We start from the raw sequence: 7929 nt of genomic DNA, 5'->3' as shown, positions 1-7929 counted from the left end.
CAAAATGTCACGGATGTGTCTTTTTTTGCAGTGCTTGCCGCCCGTAGCGTAGCTTCGCGGCGACGTTCCTCCCCCAACACGAGGTCCATCCCCCACGTGGCGTCCTGCTGCGTTTTGTCGAACGCCAGGACCTGTGCGGAGCGATGCTTGACCTCGTGAGGGAGGACCGCTTCAGCTCCTTAGACGAGGAAGAATGGAGTCTCTCCCGTTGGCTTGGTGGCGGTGGTCCGGATGGACCACAATACGGACTGGAGCTCGTCATGCCAGCCCCTGCCGCATGCCTCCAGCTTCTTCTTGAAGGTCCTGGTCTTGAGGCCCCTCAGGACCTCCACGTTAGCACGTTTGGCCTGACCATTGCTCCTGGGGTGGGCCACCGAAGCGTAGCAGATCTGCGTTCCAAGGTTAGCATAGTAGGTTTTGAAGAGGTTGATTGTAAACTACGAACCGTTATCTATGATGATGCGGTTGGGGATCCCGAAGCGGCTCACGAGGCCCTTGATGAACTTGACAGCAGAGCCGACAGGGATGGTACGGACGGCTTCCACTTCCGCCCACTTGGTGAACTTGTCGATGACGATGTAGAGGTAACGGTAGCCCCCTGGCGCCCGAGGGAAAGGGCCTAGGATATCCAGCCCCCAGACTGCGAACGGCCATGTGAATGGGATAGTTTGAAGGCCCTAAGTAGGCTGATGGATTTGCTTGGCGTGGAATTGGCAAGCTTCGCAAGACTTCACCAGCTTGGCTGCGTCGTTGAGTGTTGTAGGCCAGTACAATCCATTACGGAACACCTTGCCGATGAGGGTCCGTGACGATGAGTGGCGTCCACAGTCCCCGTCATGTATGTCAATCAGCAACTCCCTTCCTTGGCCGCTGGATATGCAGCACAGTGTGACATCGTTCGGTCATTTCCTATATAACTCGCCGTCTTGGATACAGTATGTCGTGGCTTGCCGGGCTACGCGCTCTGCCTCCTCTTCCTTCTCCGGCAACATCCTGTGCGTTAAGTACTCCTTGAATTCCTTGGTCCAGCATTCCTCCTGGGGCCTGAGCGCCAAGAGCAGCCGAGCTCCGGAGGTTGGTCCACAGGTCGGGGCTCCAGTGGCCGGAGGATGGGGGAGCTCCGCCCGAGGCTGAGTCGTGCTTGAAAGAGGTGGCGCAGCTGATGGTTTGAAGAGCCGCTCCTCAAAGACGCCTAGCTCTTGCAGTTGCCGCTTGGATGCTCTCCTAGAGATGTCATCGGCTTCCTTGTTGGTGCCCCGGGGCACGTGCTGCAGCTCCAGGCCCGAGAACTGTTTCTCCATCTTGCGCACCTCCGTGAGGTAGGCCTCCATATGCTCATCCTTCGGCTCATACACCTTGTTGGAGAAGTTGACGAGGAGTTGTGAGTCGCCTCTGACGGTGAGACGCTTCACCCCTAGGGCCGCTGCAGCCTTCAGGCCAGCTATGAGGCCTTCGTATTCTGCGATGTTGTTGGAGACCTTCTCGCCATGCTGAAAGCAGAGTTGCACGGCGTAGTAGAGCTTGTCCTGGGTGGGCGAGATGAGCACTGCTCCAGCCCCCGCGCCCTGGTGTGTGAAGGCGCCATCGAAATACATGACCCAACTGTCCGGAGCCTCACTTCCTGGGGAGGTGGACCGGTCTTCTCCTTCCTCAAGTGTCGGGGCATCTGTCCATTCTGCCACAAAGTCAGCGAGTGCGGCCCCCTTGATGACCCTGGTAGTGCTGAACTCCAACTGGAACGCTTGCAACTCGATGTTCCACTCTGCGACCCTTCCGGCTGAGTTAGGGCTCCTAAGTATCCTTTCCAGTGGGTAGGCTGAGACGACCTTGATGGGGTGGCCCTGGAAGTAGTGTCGCAGCTTGCGTGAGGCCACCAGGAGTGTGAGCAGGAGTTTCTGGGGCATGGGGTAGCGCGCTCTCGCATCCCGTAGTACGGTGCTGACAAAGTACACCAGGTGTTCGACGAGGGCTGGCACGCTGTCAAGGCTCGGGTCCTGCGGAGATTGGGGCATATCCTGAGGTGGAAGGGTTCCTGAGACCCGACTATCCTCAGGAGCTTTTGCGACGCCGCCCTGCTGAGCTTGGCCTTCCACCGCTGATGCCTTTGATGCGCCTTCCTGACCCCGCGCTACTTCGGCCTTGGCCTAGCGGGGCGCGCCCTTGGCTTGGCGCTCCTCCCGAACCGCCACCAACGCCGCGCTGGCAGAGTACGGGGTGGCAGCAAGGTAGAGTACCAGAGGCTCGAGGGGCCGTGGTGCCACCATCACTAGGGGCTAGTAAGGTATTTCTTGAGGTCTTAGAAGGCCCGGTCGGCCTCCGGGTTCCACTCGAACGGGCCCTTCCTCTTCATGAGCTTGAAGAATGGTAAGGCGCGCTCTCCCAGTTTGGAGATGAAATGCCCCAACGCGGTCACCCGCCCTGCTAGCTTCTGCATCTCTTTGAGGGTCTGCGGCGGGCTCATGTCCTCGATAGCCTTGATCTTCTCCGGGTTCGCCTTGATCCCTCTGTGGGATACGAGGAATCCCAGCAGCTTGCTGGAGGGGACGCCGAACACGCACTTCTCCGGGTTGAGCCTCAAGTTCACTTGGTGCAGGCTCTCGAAGGTCTCCTCCAAGTCTTGAATCAATGTCCTTGCCTCGCGAGACTTGAACACTATGTCATCGACGTAAGCCTCTGCGTTCCTCCCGAGCTGCCGCCCCAGAGCGATGTGCATCAACCGCTGAAAGGTCGCGCCCGCATTGCGCAGCCCAAAGGGCATGCATGGTGTCAGTAAGGCCGTCTTCTCCACATCTTCCACCGCCATCTTGATTTGATGATACCCAGAGAACACATCCAGGAATCACAACAGGTCACACTCGGCGGTGGAGTCGACAATCTGGTCGATGCGCGGGAGTGGGAACGGGTCTTGAGGGCAGGCTTTGTTAAGACCGGTGAAGTCGATGCACATCCGTTCCTTCCCGCCTTTTTCGGCACCACGACAGGGTTTGCCAGCTATTCGGGGTATCGGACCTCTTGGATGGCACCTGCCGCTTCTAGCTTGTGTTTCTCCTGAACGATGAAGGCATGCTTCTCAGTGGACTGCCGTCTTGCTTGCTGCTTCACAGGACAAATGTTGGGGCATACTCTTAGATGATGCTGGATCACCTCCTTCGGGACCCCTACTAGTTGATTGGGCTCCCACGCGAATATCTCCTTGTTCGCACGCAAGAACGTCACCAAGGCTTCTTCTTGTTCCTGGTTGAGACCGGCTCCTATGGTAAAGGTGGCTCCTGAAGGCCCGTCCTCGCTGACTGGCACCTGCTTGGTTTCCGCCTTGTCTTGGGTGAACAACTGCTTCTTCTTGGTGGGCGCGGCCTCCCTGGCCGCGGGGGTGCCGGCGTCGGCGGGTTGTGCTGCTACCGTGGTCTTGAGGGCGAGCCTGAGCGCCGTCACGGCCTCCTTAGTGTACCCCTTGATGGTGAGGACGCCCTTGCTCCCCGGCATCTTCATGAGGTTGTAAGCCTGGTGAGTCGCCGCCATGAACTGAGCGAGAGCCGGGTACCCGAGGATGGCATTGTAGGGAGACCGATGCGAGCGATGTCGAAGTCCACCAGCTCAGTGCGGTAGTTGTCGCGTGTGTCGAAGGTGATAGGGAGGCGGATCTGTCCCAGGGAGTGGGCAGCTCCACCACCCACTCCCGAGAAGGACTTACTGAGGCCGAGCCGCTCAAGTGGCACATGGAGAAGGCTGAAGGCTTCCACGAAGAGCAAGTTGAGGCTAGCACCACCGTCGATGAGGGTCTTGGTGACGGCCACGTTGCAGATGGTGGGCGTGCAGAGCGTCGGGGGCATTCCAGAGCCGACGGTGGAGTCGGGGTGGTCTTCTGAGCCGAAGGTAAGGTCGGCCTCTGGCGCAGCCCAACCCGGCGGAGCCCCGGGGCGCCTGGAGGTGTCCCCGATCTGACGGAGGAACGGCTTGGCGTGGCAGTCTGACGGCGGTGCTTGAGAGCCACCCAGCAGGGTCGCGACTGCGTGGTGCGCCGGCACCGCGTAGCGAGTAGTGAAGAGGTCGCAGAGCTCCTCCCCAAGATGCCACCGTGGATCCGGGAAGGTTGAGCAGTCAGGCGCGTGGCTAGCCGGCGAGGGCCATGGGAAGCCAGTTGGCCATCACCTTGTCATCACCCCCGGCTTCGAGGACGACCTCCTTGTACGCCAGCAGGAAAGCTGACGGGTCCGCCGCGCCGTCGTAGCGCGGCGGCATCTCCGGCCTGAACTTGGGCGGCCACTGCACCCGCCGCAGGGCGGGGGCCAGGGCTTAGAGCCCCTGGCCCCGTTGTCAACGCTGACCGTCGGAGTCGGCGTCAGGGCGCCTACCATGTGGGCGAAGCACGGTGGTGACGGAGCGCAGATCGACGGAGGGGAAGCTACGACGCACCCCTACCTGGCGCGCCAAATATCGGATGTGGGGTTCTGGCAAACCCTTAAGGTTCGAACACTGGGGTGTGCGCGAAGTCTTTCCCTCCTACCGATCTACGCCCTAGCTCGCTAAGATCTCACGGATGAACTCGACCAACTCGCAATACAGAAGGACACAAGATTTATACTGGTTCGGGCCACCGTTGTGGTGTAATGCCCTACTCCAGTGTGGTGGTGGTGGATTGCCTCTTGGGATGATGATGAACAATACAAGGGGAAGAACAGCCTCCTGATGTTGAGGTGTTCTTGTGCTTGGCTAACTTGTGTGGGTGAGAGTGATCTCCATCCTCTCCCCCTCGGTGGTGGCTAGCTCTACTTATATATGCCCTGGTCCTCTTCCCAAATCTTGAGCGGGAAGGGAGCCAACAACGACGGGCTAATTTGAAGGGGGCAGCTAGTACAAGCCATCCTGACAAAAGTGGTCTTCGCCTGCGAAAAGCTCTGGTGGTGACACCGTCTCGGGCTCCACGATGACCACCGTCTTGCCGTCCTTCTGGTCCTGGTCTTGTTGCACCGAAATGGCAACCTTTACTTGATGACTCGGTACTCCTCGCCTGCGCTGGCCTCCTTAGCACCAAAGAGGAAACAAAGACGCTGCGCGCGCTGGCGCCCACCTGGCGCCCGCCTGGTGTCGATCGTCACGGCTCACGTCACGAGAGTCTCATGAGGTTTGCCTCGCCTTGATATCTCCGCTCCTCGTGAGCCTACCCGACTAGGCCACTCTAGAGGAGGTCCTGCGTCGTCCGCCTCGCGAGGGTCTTGGATGCCTTGTTTGATGAAGATGGGTCGTACGGCCTGCTGGCTTAGCCTCGCTGCGGGCCATAGGCAGGCAAGTCTGGGGACCCCCCTTCCCAGAACCCGACACAATTAATCTCGGCCATCAAATCATGTCAATCCAACGACCTAGACTGCTTCAATGTCGAGCGCTCAACACGGTTAGCGTGCAGTTAATTTCATACCTAATATAGTGCTAATCACATAATAACACGCAAATAATATCCTGCTTAATATCCGCATGCACTTAATATACTTCAAATTAACGTGCATTGCATGTACACATTGACTAGTACTATTAAAAAAAGCTAGTACGTGCTTAGATGGGGTGCTAAAGTCTATTAAAGAAATTAGCATACGTATTTAATTCTTTGACAACTAAACTCCTTCATGCTTTGGGTAAACTTCTCTCGTTTAAGTCTTTTTAAAAATTTATTATCTCATTTTAAGTGTTTTGCGTATGTGCCATGCTTAGAGCGTGGTTATAGTATAGCCAATATAATGTTGGCCATATCATATATAGTATGTATATAATGTGAAGAAATAAGTGATAGTACTACCAACTACAAGATGGACTGTAAGAAATATTAGTATGTACGTATTGAAGAGTTAAAGTAACGAGAAGGAGCATAACATAGTTTTGTTGGGGGCTCGGCATAACACACCCCTCAAATAAAACTAAGCACCTTGAATTAAACTAAGCAACTAATCTGGTAGACACTGCATTAAAACCACCATGAGCAATGACACTGCCATCTTATTCGGACTCCTCATCCACGTGCTCGAATTCCTCCTTGTCCCTCTTCCTCTTGGTCGATACTTCTTTGCTTGAACCGCACACTTGGCTCTCGCTCTTCATCCAACCCTTATAGATATTGAAACAAAGGTAGGCATCCATTGTAGTGTATTGAATGCGGTCTCTATCTAGTACATTCCACTACCATGCAAGATGAAACTTGGGCGGAGATTTCGTCAGTTTATCGTATGAAGGATCAACCATGGCTGCTGCCAGGGTTAACATTGAAGGCTGACGGGAGGATACCGGCCCATTCCTCTGGAGGTCGAAGGGCTGGCCTATAGCGAGGCCTATCCGATCCAGGACTCTTTTGTCGTTCGTAAAGTCTACAGTAACAAATTTGACTTTGCTGCCCGCGAGGAAGTTCTTAAAATCCCCTCACTCAATGTCGGCATGGCATATGTGGTAGACCAAGCACAAGTTATGCACGCAAACCTGGATCACGGCGGGCTTCTTCCTCTCTTCCTCCTTTAGATTCTTCTCTTTTCCCAGTACTGTGGTGTACTCAACATCTAGCCCGGCGACCCACTCATCACCATTTGACTTTTCAAACATGTGTCTAAAGCGAGCAAGGCATCCTTTCATCGCCGCGGAAGAACGGATGTAGATGACGCTTAACTCATCGCCGGTGATGGTTCTAACCTTATACTCACCGCCGATCATGGAGATTTGGGACACCATGGATTTGGGAGGAGGGTTAGTATTAGTGGAACTGCTGTAATGTGAAAGGACGGGACGACTAGGAGCAAACTGCTGTAATGTTAAATGATGGCCGGTGACGAGTAGGAGTGAACTGCTAGCGGTTTTCCGATTGTAAAAATGCTGAGTGGGGCGTGCGAACGACAGGGTAGTGGCTTACCCGGTGGATAAATGGATTCATGCACAGTACTATGGGGGCCCAATTAGATGTCATGTCTACTAGACGCCTAATTAAATGGCTTCATGCATCTGCGTGTTCGCACATCAAGCGTTGGGAAAATTACAGGTGATACGAAGCTTTCCAAACTTTGTGCGTGGGTTTTTCCGAGTTTTTTGTCCACCGGTTTGATGTTGGACAGGAAAAAAATCGGTGGGGAGGGAAGGAGACGTAAGTGGGGAGGAGGCTTCGATCGATGGGAAACAAAACGAAACAAAACGACTACGTACTCCCCCGGAATAGAGATCTTGGGCTCTTCTAGAAAAAGTAAAAATAATCTGTAGCCCGTCTTTCCAATTCAAAGGCGGACATCCTAGGCCCAGGGTCACCGCTATCCATCCAAGGAAGTGTAACTTTCTATATCGTCTGGTCCTTGTCGCGCGGTGGCTCCCCTCCGAGCTGTCATAGTCGGGGAAAAATCAAAATACGAAGGCCAGGGTTTTCTCTGAGTCGTTTATCACATCCCACCGGCGTTGGAGTGATTTCAATGAGCGGTCGAATGGGATCGACATGAGCTTATGCTACTTGTCCTTGATGCATTGTCAATATTCTTTGTCGGCCACCGCATCAAGTGACACACTCTCCCAAGTGTTGGGGAACGTTGCAGAAAACAAAAAATTTCCTACGGTTTCACCAAGATCCATCTATGAGTTCATCTAGCAACGAGTGATCGGATTGCATCTACATACCTTTGTAGATCACGTGCGGAAGCGTTCAAAGAACGGGGATGAGGAAGTCGTACTCGACGTGATCCAAATCACCAGAGATCCTAGCGCCGAACGGACGGCACCTCCGTGTTCAACACACGTACGGTCAGTGTGACGTCTCTTCCTTCTTGATCCAGCAAGGGGGGAGGAGAGGTTGATGAAGATCCAGCAGCACGACGACATGGTGGTGGATGCAGGGCGTCACCGCAGCAGGGCTTCGCCGTTATACTGCGAGAGGGAGAGGTGTAGCAGGGGAGAGGGAGGCGCCAAGACTTAAGGGGG

Source organism: Triticum urartu, chromosome 2A (assembly GCF_056163025.1).
Source record: "Triticum urartu cultivar PI428250 chromosome 2A, HENAU_Tu73, whole genome shotgun sequence".
In the NCBI taxonomy this organism is placed as follows: Eukaryota; Viridiplantae; Streptophyta; class Magnoliopsida; order Poales; family Poaceae; genus Triticum; species Triticum urartu.
This window is presented reverse-complemented; position numbering follows the sequence as displayed.